The 22,458-nt window shown below is 44.1% G+C and overlaps 1 protein-coding gene across 32 annotated transcripts in view; it reads left to right on the plus strand.

The window, feature by feature from the left end:
- The window catches only part of RBFOX1 (RNA binding fox-1 homolog 1), a 2,345,672-nt gene that overhangs the window by 2,144,155 nt on the left and 179,059 nt on the right, over positions 1-22,458 (plus strand). The window lies entirely within an intron of this gene.

Genomic DNA, 22,458 nt, shown 5'->3' on the forward strand with positions numbered 1-22,458 from the left:
GAACTGTACAACCACTGCCACAGTCTGTCTTAGGAATGTTTCCATCACCCCCCAATCCATCTGTCCATTGCAGCCACCCCCTGCGAGGTTCCCGCCCCAGCGCTCCTTATCTTAGCCACATTCATTGGAGTTGCACGCACATTGTGGCTTGTATCCCTAGTGTCTTCTTTACTGCTTAGCCCCAGAGGTATGGGTGACCTGGGCTTCCAAAAGGCAGCAAGAGAATTTTGTAGAACTGTTTTGCATTTTGACGGTGGTGGTAATACACCTCTGTGCACCCAAAAGTCAAGTTTCTTGCCTATGAATGGATGGAATGGATTAAAAAACAAGCAAACAAGCAGAAAAGAAACAGTCTGTCACCATTGCCAATGGAAACCAGTATTGCTGGCTATTCATAAAATCTAACCACTCTAAACAAAAAATGATGATTAAAAGTACACCATGTTTATTTGCATACCACTGGAAGTAACCATGCCCTGTGCATCTCAAGAGAGGTATATGTAAATATTTAGGAAACCTTGCTCTGTGGAATTCTTGAGAAGCCTAGACACACCCAGCTTCTGTCCAGAACAGTTTATAGGTGCAAGGCACTTAGGGCTGTTTCTCCTAACCTCTGAAAAACTAGTATTTGTGAAGAAGTGTATTGGTTTGAAACATCTATTTTTTTGTAACCGAGTTCAGTTCAATTCAATCCCTCACTTGTGTCCAGCTGTTTGCAACCCCATGGACTGCAGCTCCTCAGGCTTCCCTATCCATAACCAACTCCCAGAGCTTGCTCAAACTCCTGTCCATCAAGTTGGTGATGCCATCCAACCATCTCATCCTCTGCCATCCCCTTCTTGTAACCAAGGCAACCATCTAACTTTGCTACCTGGTACCTCATTCATTTGGAAGTTCAGTTTGGAGATTTTTCAAAATAATGTAAATTGAAAAATTTTCTATCGCTTTCCCTTTTTTATTGTGCCAAAATACATATAAAATTTTTAACAATTTTGTCACATACAGTCCAGTGGCATTACGTACATTTGCAGTGTAGCACATCCATCACCACTGCATAGTCCCAGACGTTCCCATCGCCCCAACAGGAAACCCGGGATCCATCAGGCAGACGTCTTCCGTCCCTCCCTCCCCGCAGCCCCTGGGAGTCACCAATCTGCTTTCTTTCTGCATACATTTGCCTCTTCTGACTTTTTCAAAAGACTCAGTCATACAGTATATGACCTCTAGTGTCTGTCTCCTTCCACTTAGAATGTTTTCAAGGTTCATGCACGTTGTAGCATGGACCAGTGACTCATTCTTTTTCTGTGACTGAATCCTATTCCATTGTTTGGACAGATCACATTCTGTCTGTCTATCCATCCATCGATGGGCGTTTGGGTCGTGTCTACCTCTTGGTTATTGTTGGTAGTGCCGCCGCTGCCTCATTTGTCATTGTCTGCTGTAACTTAGGGATGGATTTATTAGATGGGTTTGCAAATGTAGTAGGTGTTTATTTTCGTTGTGTTGACTACCAGTGGTAGTGATGGGGCTGTTGTTCATTTGTGTGTTGAGTTTTTGTGTGTGATAAGCAGTGGTAGGGCTTGGTCAAGTTATTTTAGGACTAAAAAAGTTCCCATCAGGCATGATTTGTTAAGCTTCCACATGGACCAACCATACACACTGCTGTGGAAGATTCATTCCTTCACTCACAAAGATTTCTTAAACATCTACTGAGGCCAGGACTCATACTTGATGATGTGAGTGAGCCAGATGCAAATGGTCTTTTCTATCTGTTTTGAAAACGATTGTTTTTTGGCTGCACTGGGTCTTCATTGCTATGTGCGCTGGCTTTCTCCAGTTGCAGCGAGTGGGGCTACCTTCCAGCTGCGGTGCACAGGCTTCTCCTTGCAGTGGCTTCTTTTGTGCGGGCTCAGAAGTTGTGGCACATGGGCTTTGTTGCCCCTTGGCGTGTGGACTCTTCCCAGGCCAGGGATTGCACCCATGCCCCTTGCATTGGCAGGCGGATTCTTCACCGCTGGACCGCCGTGGAAGTCCAGTTCTTTCCCTCTTATAACTAAATGTGGGCGACAGAGGAAAAGTGTAGCAATCACAGAGCTCTCTAAACACACATGGTGAGGCATGCTCTGAAGGAAAAGACGGGTGCTATGGAGGATTAAAAAAAAGAGCAGAGGTACCACCTGCAAATGAGTAGCCTGGGGACATTTCTTCAAGGACATGATATTTAAGGGGAGAAGAGAGAGCTTCCAGGTAAAAGGAATACCAAGGTCATAGGTCCCAAGGTTGGAAAGAGCTGGGCTTATTCAAAGACTTAAAAAAGAAAAAAAAAATGAGACAGTATGGCTAAGGGCTGGTAAAGAGGGTGTCGGGATGCACAATGGCAAAGGATAACGAGAAGCAGCCACAAGGATCCTACCGTGTGTTCTGTAAGAGGGTGGGATTCCCGGTTGAAAGCTATGGGAAGCCATTGCAAAGAGTTTAAGCCCTGAAAAAGTTTAAAAAATGACATTTTGAAGGAAAGAATTAATTATGCCTGTGCTGTGCTTAGTCGCTCAGTTGTGTCTGACTCTTTGTGACCCCATGGACTGTAGCCCCGCCAGGATCCTCTGTCCATGAGGATTCTCCAGGCAAGAACACTGGAGTGGGTTGCCATGCCCTCCTCCAGGGGATCTTCCCAACCCAGGGATCGAACCCATTTCTCCCACATTGCAGGCAAATTCTTTACCATTTGAGCCACCAGGGATGCTTACCTTAAAGGACATATTAAGCCAGCAGGGGAGATGAGAAACTCAATATCCTTTTCTCACATAAAGAACTCTTAAGAGATCAACCCGGCTACTTTTAAATTGCATATTGTGTGTCCACGTGCCCCCAATACTATGGCGAGGTGACATGGTGAGCAAACAGGCTCCCTCTATCAGAGCGATTTTACACAGAGAGCCAAACACATAGATCAAAGATGGTTCCACCAGGGTCAACGTGAACTTCTTTTTTCAATGTTTGTTTTTATTTATGTATTTATTTGGTTGTGCTGGGTCTTGGCTGTGGCACATGGATCTTCAGTCCTGCTGTGACCTGCTGGATCCTTAGTTTAGGTGTGTGCGCTCTTAGTTTTGGCATCTAGTTCCCCAACCAGGGATGACACCTGAGCTCCCTGCATTTCAAGCTTGGAGTCTTAGCCACTGGACTACCAGAGAAGTTCCTGAGACTTCTCATTAAAGCTGTTGAATGAACAGAAAATGGTCAGTGCTAAAGGCAGTATGGTGAGCCATTTTCATAAAGAGCTTGAATTGATGCTTTTGTCAAGTGTAGGGAATGGAGAGAAAGTCAACGGCTGATCACTAGAGAGCTCACAGGTGGTGAGGTTTGGAAGAAAAGGCGCTATGGAATGAGGCATAAAGAGGGTACCTGGATGGAGGCTGAACCAGAGAGTGTTGTCATGGCAGCCTGGCGGGTATGAACTGAGGACATGATTGGAACTGGCATATGGGACATCACATTACCCAGGAGAAAGCAAAGTATTGGGGAGCAATTCCAGGGGCCAGGAGTTGAGGAGTAAATGGGAAATATCAGAGTGGGTGTGCGCAGTACCCTCATAAACGTTTGGAGTAAAGAGGAGAAAGAAAAGATATCAATGGAAGAGCACAGAGGTCTGAGGAACTGGTTTGTAGGAGAGTGGATTTTGATTCAATATTTTACACCACAGAGAAGAGAGATGGAGAAGGACAGGGGATCCGAGATAGGGAATGACTCGAGGGAGAAAGCAGCAGAGTATTTTAGAGGAAACAGAAGGAATCTGACCGTGAGCACACAGATTCAGTAGGTAGTCTAGGAAAGGACAAAGATGTACTTTATTTTTTATAGCTCCATTGGCATATAAATGACAAACAATAAGCTGTGCATACTTAATAATTTTGTAATTATTTAGTGTCAGTAAGTACATACATATGGAACCATTTCTGCTCTCGTGATAATAGATATATCCATCATCTTCAAAGTTTTCTTTTTCTTTTCCAACAGGTAATCACTTTATTTTTGTTTATTTATTTATTCATTTATTTATATTGATGTGTAGTTGATTTACAATGTTGTGTTAGTTTCAGAAGTACATATATACAGTTGTACATATATTCAGTTATATATACATATATATGTACATACATTGTGTGTATTTATATATTCTTTTTCATTTTATATATAGTAATTTATATCTCTTAATCCTGGATTCCAAATTTATCCCTCCCCTGCCTTTTCCCTTGTTTTGTATATCTGTGAATCTATTTCTACTCTGTAAATAAGTTCATTTGCTCCATATTTTAAATTCCATGTGTAAGTCAGATCATATAATATTTGTCTTTCTTTTTGTGACTTACTTCACCTTGTATGATCATCTCTGGGTCCATCCATGTTACTGCAAATGGCATTATTTCATTCTTTTCATGGTTGAGTAATATTCCACTGTATGTTTATATGTCACAGTAAAGAAGTTCCTGAAAAAACTAAAAATAGCGTTGTCATATGATCCAGTGATCCCATTCCTGGGTATTTATCTAGATAGAGAAAACTATAGCTTGAAAGGATACATGCACCCCAGAGTTTACTCATAACCCCTCTGTAATCCTCCCTTTCCATTCTCTTCCCCACTCTCAGGAATCAGCTGATCTGTTCCTGTAGTTTAATTTTCAGTTTCTAGAATGTTTGATAAGTGACAGCAAGCATTGCATGTTTTTTCCCCTCTTCCTCTGGCTGCACTTTCACTCAGCGTCATTGTTCGCAGATTTGTCCACCTTGTTGCATGCATCAGTCCGTTCAGTCAATTTAGTCACTCAGTCATGTCCAACTCTTTGTGACCCCATGGACTGCAGGCACACCAGGCTTCACTCTCCATCACCAACTCCTGGACTTGGTCAAGCTCATGTCCATTGAGTCAGTGATGCCATCCAGTCATCTCATCCTGTCATCCCCTTCTCCTCCTGCCCTCAATCTTTCCTAGCATCAGGGTCTTTTCCAATGAGTCGCCTCTTCACATCAGGTGGCCAAGGTATTGGAGTTTCAGTTTCAGCTTCAGCATCAATCCTTCCAATGAATATTCAGGACTGATTTCCTTTAGCATTGACTGGTTTGATCTTCTTGCAGTCCAAGGGATTCTCAGGAGTCTTCTCCAGCACTACAGTTCAGAAGCATCAAGTCTTCGGCACTACGGTTTTTTTTATAGTCCAGCCTCACATCCATATGTGACCACTGGAAAAACCATAGCCTTGACTAGACAGACCTTTGTTGACAAAGTAATATCTCTGCTTTTTAATATGCTGTGTAGGTTGGTCATAACTTTCCTTCCAAGGAGCAAGCGTCTTTTAATTCCATGGCTGCAGTCATCATCTGCAGTGATTTTGGAGCCAAAATAAATAAATAAAGTCTGTCACTGTTTCCACTGTTTCCCCATCTATTTGCCATGAAGTGATGGGACTGGATGCTATGATCTTAGTTTTTTGAAAGTTGAATTTTAAGCCAAGTTTTTCACTCTCCTCTTTCACTTTCATCAAGAGGTTCTTTAGTTCTTCTTCTCTTTCTGCCATAAGTGTGGTATCATCTGCATATCTGAGGTTATTGATATTTCTCCTGGCAATCTTGATTCCAGTTTGTGCTTCATCCAGCCCAGCATTTCCCATGATGTACTCTGTATATAAGTTAAATAAGCAGGGTGACAGTATACAGCCTTGACGTACTCCTTTCCCTATTTGGAACCAGTCTGTTGTTCCATATCCAGTTCTAAACGTTGTTTCTTGACCTGCATACAGATTTCACAGGCGCAAGGTAAGGTAGTCTGGTATTCCCTTCTCTTTAAGAATTTTCCACGTTTTGTTGTGCTCTACACAGTCAAAAGCTTTGGGATAGTCAGTAAAGCAGAAGTAGATGTTTTTCTGGAACTCTTGCTTTTTTGTTGATCCAACGGATGTTGGCAATTTGATCTCTGGTTGTTGGCATGCATCAGTAGCCTACTCCTTATATACTGCTATGGACAATGTGTCACAATTTGTTGACTCATTTACCTGTGGATGGGCATCTGGTTGTTTTCCATCTTTGGTCACAAAGAAATGACCAGCTTACAAATAAGGACTGCCATGGGTGCCTGAAAACACTTCAGTTTTGAAGCAAAAGAGAACTGTCACTATCCATTCTGGCTGCTGTAATCAGAACAGACAGCAGAAATTTATTGCTCACAGTTCAGGAGGCTGAAAGTCATCAGAGTGTCAGATGGTCAGGGGAGGGTCCGATTCCTGGGTCAGAGCCTCTCTGCCTTTTCACATGATGAGAGGGGCGAGGGGCTCTATGAGGTCTATTTTATGAGGGCGCTAATCCTGTTTGTGAGAGCTGCACCCTCACGACCTAATCACACTGCCAAAGCCCCATCCTCTAACACCATCACTTGAGACTTTAGGATTCTAACATGTGAATCTGGGGCAGTGAGTGGGGCACACAAACATTCATACCCGAGCAAGATGGAAGAGTGAGTTATGAGGCAACAGATGAATCCTGAGGTCCAGAGACAACCTGAGAAGGTCCTTGTATACGACCTTCAAGCTCATCATCAACTGACAGAGTGAGAAAGGGAAAAATTTAGAAGCAAAGGAATGATTCCTAAAATTGGGCAAACCTGCCAGGACTCTGGCTCAGACAATCCCTAGAGTTTTTGAAGGGCATGGACAGCCTCTCTGACTTTGGAGACTGTGAAGTTGTGGTGGGACTTGGTTATTTCTTGACTGTGCCTACTCTAGTGATGTTTGGATGGTACGTACTGCTTTCAGGAAGTCTTCCAGGAAAGGACCATGATGAGGTGAAGGAGGAGGGATTTGTGTCTGATCCTGAAAGAAGTCTTAGAACGTATCCTCTTAGCTGGTTTTGAGGAAGGAGCAGTCATCCTAGCAGGTGCCGTCTTATTTTCTGCTGTAATTACATACTTATGCCCTTCTCCCTTCTGCCAAAGGGAAGATGCTTCTGTTTGTCCATGACCTACTTTTGAGTTGTAGTAACCTGGCCTGACGGAGCAGAACATAGTCTACGACAAGTTTCTTCAAACTGTCTCTGCATCCTTGTGCATTTACCAAGTGTATCTTCTCTTCACTTAACCTCAAAGTGGGTCAGAGCCATGCTTCTCCCAACCCTGGAATACACGGCCCTGTATGAGACACCTCATTTATTCCCCGCAGGGTAGAGTTGTACCCAGAATAACTCCAACTGTCCTTTGACAGGTACGCACAGTGCTTATTGCCAGTCTGAGGTCACTCAAGGGGCTGTCATTTCTTTGAAAAAACAGTAGTGTAGGGTAAGAGAAAAGATCGATCCCTCTGGTAGGCTCCAAGAACATCTAATATATGCACATGATTTAACACAAAGTGCAGAATCTGTAAAAGGGAAGCAGGCTGCACCCAGAGTTCCCAGCCAGAGTCGAGGAAAGTACAGACAGAAAAGAACTACCAGGTCATCCTTTCAGCTCCCCAAGGGCTGAGATGAGTCCCCGCAGGACATTTTTCTGCTGAATGTCTATTTAATGCGGGCCTCCAAACACATCATGGATCACTGTGCTGACAGGGCCAATGCTGTATTGTATTAGAGACTGCTCCTGACAAGGTATTTTACTCTTGACATATTATAATTAGAGATTTGCAAGTGGTGAATTTCTCCATGTATCTCCAATAGCAACTTAACTTCTATTTTTAACACTGCTGCAGTCTGTCTAACAGTTTCCCACCAGCTCCAGGAACTAATGGGAAAAAGAATGTGGGACTTAGCGCTTGGTCTCCGAGCTCTGGGCTCTGTCAACAGAGAGAGGAGCTGTTTAAGAAGCCAACTTCCACTTGATCTTCAGCTCCTTCTAACTGGAGTGCTAACTGTGTCCCCAGTTTTCAAGAATACCTTTGAGAAGATAAGACTTGGGTTGGTGATGACTTCCTGTCCTTAACCCTTTACATACTGGCTCTTCTTTGGAAGCCGATTATATAGATAATGTTTGGAGAAAACTGTTCAGTGCACTCCTTTTTGTTAACTGACAATTATTATTATTACTATTCATTATTCTGGAAATTAATGTTTGTGGTTAAAAAAATCACACACTAGAAAGGTGTATAAAATGAAAACTAAAATTTTCTTAGAAACAAGAGTCACCAATTCTTTTTATTTCCGTCCAGAAATGCTTTATGCAAACACAAGCATATGCCTGTGTCTTAGTCTGTTCAGGCTGCTATAACAAAAATATTATAAATTGGCTGACTCATAAACAACAAGTATTTAGTTCTCACAGTTTGGAGGGTGGGAAGTCCAAGATAGTGGCATCAGGAGGTTTGGTGTCTGGTGAGAATTCACCTCCTGGATCATGAAGAGCCATCTTGTCACTGAGTCCTCACTTAGCAGAAGGAACGAGGAAGCTCTCGGGAGTCTCCCTTATTTTATTTTTATTGGAATGTAATTGCTTTACAATGCTGTGTTAGTTTGTAGGACGAAGTGAGTCAACCATATGCAAACATATATTCCCTCCCTCTTTGGTTTCTCTCCCACCCCACCCCCAACCCAGCCGTTTAGGTCATCACAGATCACTGAGCTGAGTTCCCAGTACTTTATGTCAGCTTCTCACTAGCTATCCGCTTCACACATGCAGTGTATATATGTCAGTCTGAATCTCCCGCTTTGTCCCACCCTCCCCTTTCCTTCGGGAGTCTCCTTTACAAAGCTGCTGATCTCATTCATGGTGGCACTCGTGGTAAAGAACCCGCCTGCCGATGCAGGAGACACAAAAAACGTGGGTTCGATCCTGGGTTGGGAAGATCCCCCTGGAGCAGGGAATGGCTACCCACTCCAGTATTCTTGCCTGGAGAATTCCATGAACAGAGAAGCCTGATGGGCTGCAGTCCATGGGGTTGCAAAGAATTGGACAGGACTGAAGTGACTCCACCCTCATGACCTGATCAGCCTCCAAAGGCCCCACCTCCTGATACCGTTACCTTGGGATCTAGGATGTCAACATACGAATTTCAAGGAGATGCAAACACTTGGTTTATAGAAGTCTGCTTGTCTGTTTCTCTATCTCTAGTTTCTATCTCTAGTTCAATCCTCACATCTTCTAACTTCTCACTAGTTCCATCCCCAAAAGGACAGAATTAAAGTGTACTAATCACCAGCTGGAGCACCTTTTATTTATTTTTTTTATTTTTTTAAAAAATTTTTTGGAGCACCTTTTATATCTTAGAGATCGTTCTGTATAAAGCTTCACATTCTTTTTTTTTTCTTTTTAATTTTGTGTGCTGTCTGACATAGAGAGGTCTCCCAGTGATTGAATTGGGTTGTTTCTGGGGTTCAGCATGCAGGGTCCATATTCTAAATAGGCTGTAGTGAGCAGCTGAGAACAAATAGCACTGCCCACTTCTGGTGTCTCTATGAATGGTTAAAGGTGCCTGGGTTTAAATGTAGACCCTCCAGGTAGCCACATGCAGCCCGCAGACAGTCCTGAGAAGGCCTGTCACCCACACCCTTGCCTAGGACATTGTGCCATCCAATTCAGTTCATGGCCATTACCCCGTTCCACCTCTCTTTAACGAAAGAAAGTGACTTGAGAGCCACCTGGTGTCAGGGAGAAGATGAGGAGAGACGGGCTACCTGGACTGAGACCTGTTATGGTCACAGACCCCACTGGACCCATGTTCGTCCTTCGTCTCATTCTGTCCTCACCAAGCCTTTTATGGGTTCTCCTGGTGGCTCAACAGTAAAGAAGCCACCTGTGATACAGAGATGTGTCTTTGATCCCTGGGTCAGGAAGATCCCCTGGAGAAGGCAATGGCAACCCACTCCAGTATTCTTGCCTGGGAAATCCCATGGACAGAGGAGCCTGGTGGGCTGCAGCCCAAGGGGTCACAAAAGAGCCAGACATGACTTGGCGACTAAACAACAACAATAGCAAAGCTTTTAGATGCTGTTAGTTCTCCCCATGTTGTATTGAGAGACCAAGGTTCAACATGCCATGAGTATGGAGGATTTGTGAGGGCAGAGTAGAGACCCTCACCAGCTAGGTCTGGTGTCAGAGTTCAGACTTTTCTCAATCTCCAGGCTCTTCCCTATGAGGTTTCCTGGCCAGCAGCTACGACGACCAGTGCCTGGGACCAGGGTGAACAATCTACAATTCCACCCAAGGCTGGTTTCTTCAGCCTGCTCTCCAGTTTAGAAAAGCAGGTCAGCTAAGAAGTTGAAATCAGGATTTGCCAGGGTTAACCCCTCAGCTTCACCATTTCCAAGTTGAAGGCTATTGGACTGGTTGTTTGACCTCTCTGCTCTTAGAGTCCTACTGTTCCCTTCCTGCACGGTGGTTCTGCCATTCTCCAAACACCCTCCCTCCTTCCTTGTAAACGTCACCAGAGAAAAATTGTAAAAAAAATACTAGAGAGCCCCTCTTCCTGTCTGAAGACTTTGGCATTCCTGCTTCCACTTAAAGTTTGGCAAAATCACTAAAGGATGCCAGTCTAAAAAATAGGGTAAGTAGCACCATCAAAACAGAAGGCAGGGACTTCCCTGGTGGTCCAGTGGTTAACAATCTGCCTGGCAGTAGAGGAGACGTGAGTTCGATCCCTGGTTGGGGAACTAAGATCCCACATGCCATGGGGCAGCTAAGCCAGCACAACATAGCAAAAGATCCTGCATGCCACAGCTAAGACCTGACACAGCCAAATAGATAAATAAAACTCAATATTTTTAAGAAACAGGAGGCAGAGCATCCAGTCTCAAAAGTAACAGTGTTTGCTCGTCTAGTCTCAGGCCATGTTGTAATCACTGTACGTGTATAATCTTGACCCTCCATCATCAAAAAAAGAGAAAAGAATAAAAGTACGTAGGAGGCATTGTCATCCTCCAGTTGAAAAACCTGAGGCAACTAACTTTCTGAAGGTCATTGTAGCTAATAGATAGGAGCCAGGGCTCCAAACCAAGAGTGTCAGACCAAAACTCTGTAGGGCTTGGAGCCCAGAAGGCACCCCCAGGCAGGTTGGGGCACAAACCCAGGGCTCATCTCTCCATCCACAGCCACGGCAAAGAATAATGCTTTGCCCAGGAATTCCTCCGTCCACCCTGGGGAGGGCCCTGGCAGATCCAGGCATGTGCAATATCACAGGCTTAGTGCCGGCTCTTATTTGAGACCAGTGCCTTGAGCAAACTCCAATAATACGTTTCAGTGGCTTCAAAATTGTCTTTTTAGATTTCAGTGTAGCTGAGCTGTTTTGTCAATACGAGTTCCGTTTTCCTACGGTTCACATTTGCTTTAAGGACACAGGTACTGCCTCTAGTTCCCACATGAGGCCAAGTATTATGTGTTTGCTTGCTGTCTATGCTTTAGAATAAATGGTCTGTGGCTTTCAGGATGAATTAAAAGCCTGGGTTACCCAATTCCAGGGCCATTTTACCATTCCAAAGCACCAGTTGACCAAAGATCACCCAGTCCTGGGGGTCCAGTGTGTATCATTGAGTACAAGTTCAGTTCAGTTCAGTCGCTCAGTCATGTCTGACTCTTTCTTCAACCCCATGGACTGCAGCATGCCAGGCTTCCCTGTCCATCACCAACTCCTGGAACTTGCTCAAAGTATGCCCATTGAGTTGGTGATGCCATCCAGACATCTCATCCTCTGCTGTCCCCTTCTCCTCCTGCCTTCAATCTTTCCTAGCATCAGGGTCTTTTCTGATGAGTCAGTTCTTCACATCAGGCGGCCAAAGTATTGGAGTTTCAGCTTCAGCATCAGTCCTTCCAATGAATATTCAGGACTGATTTCTTTTAGGATGGTTGGTTGGATGTCCTTGCAGTCCAAGGGACTCTCAAGAGTCTTCTCCAACACCACAGTTCAAAAGCATCAACTCTTTGGCACTCAGTTTTGGAGGCCAACTTAGGATAATTCTAAAGCCATGAGCATCAGAGACCCAAGTCTAATGTCTAAGAAGGACAGTCTTCCAGGGATGCTGCCTGGAAGTTTGGAAGAATTGAAGGTTCTCATGACAAGTCAGGAAAAATGGTTCAGGATAAATAAATACCTTAGGTATTTTCATGAGAAGGGGCTTCCCAGGTGGCACAGTGGTAAGGAATCAACCTCCCAGTGAAGGAGACACAAGAGATGTGGGTTCCATCCCTGGGTCAGGAAGATACCCTGGGGTAGGAAATGACAACCCACTCCAGTCTTCTTACCTGGAGAGTCCCATGGACAGAGAAGCCTGGTGGGCTACAGTCTACAGCGTTGCAAAGAGCTGGACACAACAGTTGCTCAGTCATGTCCAACTCTTTGTGATCCCATGGACTGTAGCCCACGAGTCTCCTCTGTCCATGGAATTCTCCAGGCAAGAAGATTGGAGTGGGTTGCCATTCCCTTCTCCAGGGGATCTTCCTGACCCAGGGATGGAACTTGAGTCTCCTGCGTTGTGGGCAGATTCTTTATCATCTAAGCCACCAGGGAAGCCTGCAGCCACAGACACCCACACACACATTATCAACACATTATCAGGAGAGGTACTGAAGCATCAAGATAAAGAGCATGGAGTTCCCATCCCAGTTCTGACCCTAGGTGGGACCACTGGCATGGGATGGAAACTCTCCAAACCTCACTTTCTTCTTTTGAGTACATGAGACTGTGACATCCTAATGAGATAATGCTGATGAAGGGCTTAGCGCAGAGATGGGCACATCGTAAATGTTCTACCAGATGAACCATTGTAATCAGGAAATAATTACGTCATTCTCCATGGGAAATATGAGTGTTCTTCTTTGGCCTGAATTCTTCCTTCTAATTTTTTTTTTTCAGGACAATAAATCCATCCTAAGAATTGTAAAATTTTCTGGGTTAAGGGGGAAACAAAGACTCAATTTCCCACATTTATTTTAAAAGGAATTCTTATATGTAATGATTTCCATACAAATAGTTTTCAATCACTCATGCCTGAGTTCAGTTGATGGGAACAAGCAAATCATTGACCTAAGTCTGGATCATAGAGAGCAATGTTAGGGTTTATTAAAGGGATATATGAGTTAATGTTTTGCCCACATGACTGAAGCCATCTTGCTTTTGCTGAACGAGGGAAGAATAGACCTATTCTCTTTCTTTAGGGAGACTTTATTGTTGAATTTCCACCAGGAGTGTTAAGTCACCAGAAACGTTTCTTCGTGACTTTGTCTTCATTTGGTGTTCTGTGCTTGTTCATACCTATATTCATTGTCATCAATTTTACCCTCTCAGTATGACTAAGCAGCCTGTATCCTTGATGAAGATGTTAGTCTTTGAGCAAGTGTTTGCGCAGTGTCATTGTCAAGGGTTGGGATAATGACTGGATAATTGGAAGACGAAGTGGACAGTCTATGAGCTACACAAACGACTTTGAGGTGTTGGAGCAACCTTTGCATACCCCGTGGCCTCATGCGGTGGTTTCATTCCGCTTGTTCGTTTTTACTCAGAGATTCATCTGTTCTGTGGGCAGCATTTGAATCACTCATTAGAAAAATAAAAATTAAAATTAAAAATAAATAAATAAATAAATAACCCACTACAATATTGTAGAGTAATTAGCCTCCAGCTAATTAAAATAAATAAATAAATAAATGAATGAATCACTCATTAGCCAGCCATCAGCTTATGCTTTTAATTCGTGGCCATATATTTTGCACGTTGATGGTGAATTCCTACAAAATCTGTGTTCTGTTGGATTTTAGTCAGGAGAAAGAAGTTGGCTGTGCTGTCAATTGAGGGCTCCTGGGGGCTTCCAGCCAGACTCTTGGAGTATTAGAGTTCAAAGGAACCACCTGTTCCAATCTCCTCATTGTACGGGTGTTAGGTAATCACATAAGCTAAGGGCTGAAAGCCAGATACTTTCAGGCTCAGGCAAGTAACGTACATATATGAAAGAGTTTGGTTAATGTTGGAGACAGTAGTAAAAGAAACGAGTTTCTCCATTAAGAGTGATAAAACCTTAGGCATTATGCGTTGTGGGGCTCCCCCGGTGGCTTAGTGGTGAAGGATCCACCTGTGGTGCAGAAGCCAGGGGAGACACAGGTTCGATCCCTGGGTCAGGCAGATCCCCTGGAGCAGGGCATGGCAACCCACTCCAATAGTCTCGCCTGAAGAAGCCCATGGACAGAGGAGCCTGGTGGGCTACATAGGGTCACAAGAGTCAGACATGACTGAAGCAACTTAGAAGGCATGCACACATGATGCTATGTGACCCCTTGATAAAACCCTGTTGGCAGTCTAGAGGGCTCATGGCCCTTCCTCCCTTTCCTATCATTCCATTCAATCTCTGCCATATTGAATTGCTAGCCCGGCATTGCAATATCTTGATTTTTTTTCAAGAGTGAGCAGCATTTTGGATTTTTTTATGTGCTCTCCCTTTCACTTCTGTTTTGCTTCTTTTTGTTATCTGCCCGGCCTCTGAAGATACTGTTTGTAACCCCTGACTAGTCTTTGAACCTTCATTTATTCTTTTTTAATAAGAGGTGAAATGAGGAAGCTTAACCCTTTGAGTAAGACTCTATTTCGGGTTTATAAAAAATGCAGCTTGGCTACTTCTGCATGACAATGCAGAGGTTAATAGGATGTGAAAGCTGGAAGCGACCATCTGGTCTACTGGCTTTGTTTACAAATGATGCCAAGGCTCAGAGAGGGAATGGGACCTGCCTGAGTCACACAGTGAATATTTCAGCAAAAACCAGAACAGGGACGTCCTACAAGAAAATTTCCACTGTACCATGGCCCTCCCTGTGTATTCTACTGGCTGTGACCATGCTTTTTTCCTCTGTGTCTCCTGGATTCTGTAGTAGCTTTCAAAGTCCACTTACTTAGGGTTATCTCTGCATAAAAATAGACAAAGCCCACTAACCCTGCAAGAGTTAGGAGCAAGTCAGGCTATATGATTTAAGGCTTCATTTCTCTTCCATATTCCATTTTGGTTCCTAGTCAGAGGTTTCAGCCAGCAGTGGACCCTGCTTCCATAAAGGCTTCTGGAATTCTGAAAGGAGGCGATTTTATCTTGTTCTCTCTTCTGCTGATCAGGATGGCTGTACCAGTGGGGCTATGCTCATTCAGTAGTGTTCTGTATTCCAACCGGTTCTAATCCGAATTTCTCCTGGGCCAGAACAAGCTAACCAGGGAGTCCTAATTCTATCTTTGCACCCCTGAAGAGCATGGAGGCTGTCAGATTGTCAAGTGATAGCCTTTGATGTAGAGCTCAGTCCAGGTCATCGTCCCAGCTCCCTGAAGGGCAGAAGGTCAAATGGTGGGTTCTGCCCACCTCAGTAGAGTCACCAGATCCTTGTGAGACAAGTCAGTCTGGCAGGTGAGCCAAGCGGAGTGGAGGCCCCACAGAAATGCTCATGGGTTCTCCAACTCTTGGACTTAGGAGAGAAGGCCACTATAACACAGGCTCTAATTCAGCCCTCGGACATCAGGAACAGAATGTATCCCATCTAGAGGACCTGACTTTTATGTGCTCTCTATGTCCTTGGGACAAAACTCCATGTGCAACTTTGTTCCCCAATAAAACAAAGTTTGCAGACTTTGTATAGTCCAAAACAAGCCAGGCCATCAGGACCAAAGTCATTTGAAGGCTTAAGTGTTGCAGACTTTTTTTAAAAAAAGCAATTATCCTCCAATGAGAAATAAATTGTTTTTAAAAAGTCCCTGCTCTGGATTTTGCTGAGGTGGTCACTGTGTGACTCAGGCCGATCCTGAGATGGTATATATATGTTGTGCTATACCCTAGAGGGGTGGGATGGGGGAGTGGCAGGGAGGTCCAAGAGGAAGGGGACATATGTGTACTTATGCCTGATTCATTGTTGCTTTCTGCCATACAACAATGTGACTCAGCCGTAAGTACACGTATGCCCCCCCCACCTTGGACCTGCCTGCCACTCCCCCATCCCAGCCATCTAGGTCAGCACAGAGCACCGAGCTGAGCTCCCTGTGTTATTCAGCAGCTTCCAAGCAGCTATCTGCTTTTCACACAAGAGTGTATATATGTCAATGCCACTGTCTCAGTTCATTTCAGCCTCTCCTCCCCCTGCTACGTCCACAAGTCTGTTCTCTAAGCCTGCGTCTCTATTCCTGCCCTGCAAATAGGTTCATCAGTACCATTTTTTCCCTAGATTCCACAGATATATATCTTTTTCTTTGTGTTTGTATATATTTGTTTTTCTCTCTCTGACTTGCTTCACTCTGTAAAATAGGCTCTAGGTTCATCCACCTCATTAGAGCTGACTCAAATCTGTGCAGACTTGCTTTGGAAGCAAAAAGGCTTCTCAGAAAAATCATGGAATTAGTTGCAAATAATACAATTCAACAAGTTTGAGCTGCCCTGTCTCTTAAAAGGGGGAAACGTCAGTGTGCATCTTGATTGGGTGGGCGTGCTTAGTTGCATCATTTCTATCTGATTGTACAACCCCATGATAGACTGTAACCTGCCAGGCCTCTCTGTCCACAGAATTTTCCTGGCAAGAATACTAGAGTGGGGTGCCATGCCCTCCTCTAGGGGGCATCTGGATTGGTAGATGGGGAGAAACAAATAGAAATTTGGGAAACTGAAAGAAAAATATTAAAATAAGAAAAAAAGAGTCAGCTATCCTGTGTGAGTAATGTCTAAATAACCATACCTAGCAGGTAGTGAGTGCATATTAAATGCCCAGTGCAGTGATGCTTGCAGTGCTCTGGACATGATGGCTGGAAGCTTACAGCATCCAGAGGAGGTGGGTACCATAATTAACCCCTTGTTACCAAGGTGAGAAAACCAGAGCATAGAGAAATCAAAGAGAAGGCTCAGGTCACATTGCAAAGCCACGAAGGGCAGAGCTGGGCTTCAGAGGAAGTCAGTTCAACTCAGGGTTTGCTTCCTAACTCACTCAAGAGCCGCGTGCTATGCTGCAAGTTTTGCTCACCTTCCGTAACCCATCACGGGATGGTTGTGAGAATGACAGATGAGGAAACAGCACAGATGTTCAGTGACTTGCCCCCAGGCCATACAACTAATAAAGGGAGGGTAGTAAATGCCAGCAGAAGTCTGTAGATTCCTAAACCCGAAATGTGTGACTTCCCCATCAGAAATCGTTTATTTTACCAAAATGACATTCCCTACTATTTGAAACATGATAATACGTAGCAGACAGGTATCTTAACAATCGTCCCCGTAATTCTTAGTTTAGCTCTAAACTGCCTCAATTTAAACACACACACACACGCACGCACGCACTCTTCCATCTCCCCATCACCACCTCCCCCCATAGCATCCAGTGACCCCCACGGAGTGAAAGTGACCCTCAGACCCCTTGGCAAGCTGACTAGAGGAAGCCTGGATCTCCCAGAGAAACTTGCTACAAGGAAATCGCTAATTATAACCCAAATTGTATTTGACTTCTGCATCTCTGCTTCACGTTATCACACTGTAATTTAAAGAGATTGTTCCCTGGCCTTTTTTTAGGGGAAGAAATTAACTACCTTTTTTTTTTTCGTACTTAGAAAAGCGGTGGCAGCAGCAGCACCCGAATGACAGGAGGTGGGTCTTGTCCCCCCTTTTCCCTCTAATTGGCTTGCAAGTGGGAGTCAGGTTAGCAATTATGCGAGGAGTTGCCTAGGGTTCCAGGCAGTGGCTCCGGGTGACACTCATCTGGTGAGTTCACAAAAGGGAAAGAGATCCTGGGGGTGGGGCAGGCTGGGGGGACGAGCCCCAGAGTCTCTTTGACTCCTGGAGATGGAAGTTCGGAGACAGAAGAGAGGCAAGGCAGCTTAGTCCTGGGATTTGAAAGTCTTCTGTTTTGAATCTTAGAAAGTGAAAGTGAAGTCGCTCAGTTGTGTCTGATTCTTAGCGATCCCATGGACTGCAGCCTACCAGGCTCCTCCGTCCATGGGATTTTCCAGGCAAGGGTACTGAAGTGGGTTGCCATTGGCTTCTCCGTTTGAATCTTGGAAGCCCGTGGTATCGAAGAACGGAGGAGACCTGATCAAAGGTTGCAAAGAGAAGTAGGGAGCATGGCATAGACCCTAGAGCCTTGGAGGTCCTTCTGCCTGGTCCAGCAGCCCCCAGACCTCACTCCAGTCTAGCCGCTGACTCTTCTCTCCAGCCTTCACCTCTCCCAGGCCTTTAGTAGCAGCATTAATTAGCTAAGCCAAGGCTTGGCAAACTGACCCAATGAGTCAGTTCTGGTTCACTACCCCTTTTTGTCAATAAAGTTTTATTGGCACACAGCCATGCCAGTCCTTTCATGGATTGCCCATGGCTACCTTTGCATTGCAACAGCAGAACAGAGTGAGTGCCAAGAGACAGAGGGCCTGCAGAACTCAGAACTCCTACCCTTTGCCCCTCTGCAGAAAAGGCTGGTGAACCCTGACCTAGGACAGAGCTTATGTATTGTTGGCCTGCTGAACTTGACTCCACACCTTAAGCTTCCCAAAGGAATTTACTGCCCACTTTTAAAAATGGGTCATTTTACAGTATAATCTGGCTTTGATTAAAAAGTGAAGAAGTCTTACAAAGCATGATAATGATGTAGAAGTGTTCAAGATGGGCTGTCCCTCCGGACGGCATGCCATGGTCACCAACATTCCCTATAGTATGTCACCAAGCTTACCTCTTCCATCTACATGGACTGGTCCTCCTAGGTGTTTGAGTTTGACTAGGGCATCTCGGTCTTCTGGATTATTTTTTAATGAAATAATTCTAATTTCTCCCCTGACCAAAATTGCATTTATTTTATTCTTTCTTCTCCATCAAACTGGGCTTCCCTATGGAACTCTGGCAAGGAAATAAATGTTTGTGCAATGCTAGGATTTAGTGAATTTCATAGTTCTATCAGAAATGTAGCATCTCCTTCTATCTCCAAATGCATCCATATACACATGTAGTGTCCACATTTAAAAAAAAAAACTCCTTTGAAATTGAAATCTATATCACCACTGACTTTGACTTAAATCAAAACAGGGTTAGTAAGTGTTACCCACTCCAGTGTTCTTGCCTGGAGAATCCCAGGGACGGAGGAGCCTGGTGGGCTGCCGTCTATGGGGCACGACTGAAGCAACTTAGCAGCAGCAGCAGCAACAAATGTTACCTTCATCTGAGATCATAAAATGAAGGACTCCCCTGGTGGTCCAGTGGCTGAGACTTTGCACTCCCAGTGCAGGGGAATGAGGTTCCACCCCTGGTCAAGGATGCTGCAACTAAGAGTTTGCTTGCTTCATCTAAAGGTCCTGCGTGTCACGACTAAGACCTGGTGCAGCCAAATAAATATTTATAAAAATTAAAAGCAGAAAATAGATCAGGAAATGAATATCACAGTTATTATTGATAGAGCAAGTATTGGTAGTTTGGGATAATGTTTTCAGGCTTTAAGTCCATTTTTTGAAACCTAGTGGCGTGTATAGAAAATGAAAGTGACAGTGTTCATTGCTCAGTCATGTCCAATTCTTTGGGACCCCGTGGACTGTAGCCCACCAGGCTCTGTTACCCCCATTTCACTGGTAAGGAAAACAGAGCCTCAGAGGTGATGCATACTGCCTGAGTTTGTAGCACCAGGAAGTGATGGGCACGGAACTCAAATCCAGACCTGGCTGATACCAAAGGCACTGTTCTTTCTAATACAACAGGGCAGGTCTTTACACTCACTGGCACAGACAATAGAAATATCAGTAACTCTTAACTAAAATAGGCAACTGGTGGCCAGCTCTGGGATTGACATGAGAATATGGTATATATATATATATATATATATATATATATATATACTTTGAAGAGTCTTAAGAGATCACTTCTTCTGTAGCTAGAGGAGCTGATCCCCAGAAGAGCCCCAAAAGGCTTGGTTAGGGCCATTGATGTGAGTTTTTGATGACCATCTTTCATTGCTCTCAACAAATCTGCAGCGAATGTTTTTTCCATGGTCTGTAGCAAGCTCAGCAGAAGGTGAACTGAGATTGAGCCTAAATGGGGGAGTGAGATGGTTATAGGGCAGGAGACTTGCCCTGGCAGAGAGAAACCCTAGTAAACAGGATCCAGGGCTTGTTGGGTAGCTTAGTTCTTGCAGAGAGCCCAGCCTGGGAGGCATCTAGACTTACCCTGGTGTGGTGTGGTGTGGTGTGGGTGTGGGGTTGGGGAGGGCTTTAGGAAGCTTTGTATTTATTTTTTCATAACTGCCTCCTGTGGCATATGGGATTTTAGTTCCCTGACCAGGGATCAAACCCATGCCCCCTGCATTGGAAGTGCGGAGCCTTGCCCACTGGCCCACCAAGGAAGTCCTGGAAGCCTTCTACTGCTTGGGTAGTGAGTTCCACAGGCTTTCTGAGAATTCATAGTGATCTGACACTGGGGCCGAAGCCTTGATAATGACAGTGTAGACATGAGATAATTACAGATCCGCTACTTCCCAAGTCAAGCTAAGTGGACCTCTGATTATTATTCTGAGTATAATAGGAGCATAACTAACACTGAAGGGAAATTGTACTTCTCTATTTTATTAACTGCTTTTATATTCCCTCGTGCATGGCTATGATGCTATGAAATCTTCTTAAATGTGATATTACTCAATATAATACAATAATAATGCACACACTGTAATGTATTGGATTACTTTGCAAACAGCCCTTCTGAAATTGAATTTCCCATCATTTCTCTGGGCCAGCTCAAGGCTTCTGGGCTCACAGACCCTTTCTGGGGTGGGAGCCTGGAGTCTACAGTCACTTAGGTTTCCATAGATGTAAGCAATCGGTCCACATCATTTTCATTCATGGTAGTGATGTTGGCAAGCCCTGTTTCCAGACACCTCACTGTTTGTCATGGCTCAGAAATGTAAGCAGTTTTTGATACCTCAGTACAGTTTAAAAATGAACTGGGTTAGAAAGCATCAAGAAGGAACTTTGCTAGGCAGAAAGGGGACCTTGCACGTTGGAATTAAATTCTGAAGTATTGGTAACTGCCTTTGCTGGAGATCCTATCAAATCTTTACTTACTCCCAGGCTTTGTTCATCTGTAAAGCTTTTCCTGTGATACCATCTCCAGTCCAGAATTGGTATTCCCGTTACATGCTGGATGTGCCTTGAGAATTCACCCCTGTGGCATCCAAAAAAAAAAATTGTTTCTTGACCTCCTGCAATATGTCACAATACACATTCATCTACTAAATGCCCACCCAACAACTTTACAGTAATTTAAAACTTTCTTTTTTGCCATATAGCTGGAAAGTCCTTGAGGACACCATGGTACCTTACTCATCTTTTTTATTCTCAGTTCTGAGATAAAATAGATACTCAACAAGTGTGTGTCATTCATCAATTCATAAAGATGTCTGGAATTTCTACTATTTGGGAGGCACAGTGCTTGGCCTTGGAGGTATAAGAGTGAAGGATAGATATGGATTGTCCTTTAGGAAATTAGATTCTAGTATATAGAATATAAACATAGAATATAAAACAAATAGACAAAAATCAGTTGTGTAATTGAATAATTATGTTTGTGGAAAATGCCATAAAGAAAAGGTATGCTATGCTGTGCTTGGTCGCTCAGTCACATCTGACTCTTTGTGACCCCATGAACTGTAGCCCGTCAGGCTTGTCTGTCCATGGGGATTCTCCAGGCAAGAATACTGGAGTGGGTTGCCATGCCTTCTTCTAGGAGACTGATCTTCCCAGCCCAGGGATTGAACCCAGGTCTCCTCCATTGCAGGTGGATTCTTTACCGTCTGAGCTGCCAGGGAAATCCAAAGAAAAGGTTTGGATGCACATTTCTTCCCAGGTGACAGAAATGCCATTTTAGTAGCTTGAATTGGCCTTGAGAGTATTTGCACCACAGAAATTGGCGGTGATACAAAACAGGGCTTTGGGGCTTTGGTTTTCTGTAAAGCTGGTTGTTAACCACTTAGCACCTCACCCCTGGTGAGGAGGAACTTGATGTCTTCAAACAGAACAATGTCAGCGTGGCTGGACTGGGGAGGAGAGAAAGTTGGCCCAAGTTGGGGATAAAGAAGTGGTCAGGCAGTAATCCCGCTACTGGCCATGTGCCCTGAGAAAATCATAACTCAAAAAGATACATGTACTCCAGTGTTCATTGCAGCACTATTTACAATAGCCAGGACATGGAAGCAACCTAAGTGTCCAGTCAGTAGATGAATGAATAAAGAAGATGTGGTACATATGTACTGTGCAATATTACTCACAAAAAGGAATGAAATGGAGTCATTCGTAATGATGTGGATAGACCCTAAGTCTGTCCTATGGAGTAAAGTAAGTCAGAAAGAGAAAAACAATCATTGTATATTAATGCATATATGTGGAATCTATAAAAATGGCACTGATGAACCTTTTGCAGGACACAAATAGAGACAGAGACGTAGAGAGACGTGGACACAGTAGGAGAAGAGGAGGGTTGGATGAATGGAAGAGTAGGATTAACATATATCACGATCATGTGTAAAATAGATGGCTTGTG

The sequence above is a fragment of the Odocoileus virginianus genome, chromosome 33 (assembly GCF_023699985.2).
Source record: "Odocoileus virginianus isolate 20LAN1187 ecotype Illinois chromosome 33, Ovbor_1.2, whole genome shotgun sequence".
Lineage (NCBI taxonomy): Eukaryota > Metazoa > Chordata > Mammalia > Artiodactyla > Cervidae > Odocoileus > Odocoileus virginianus.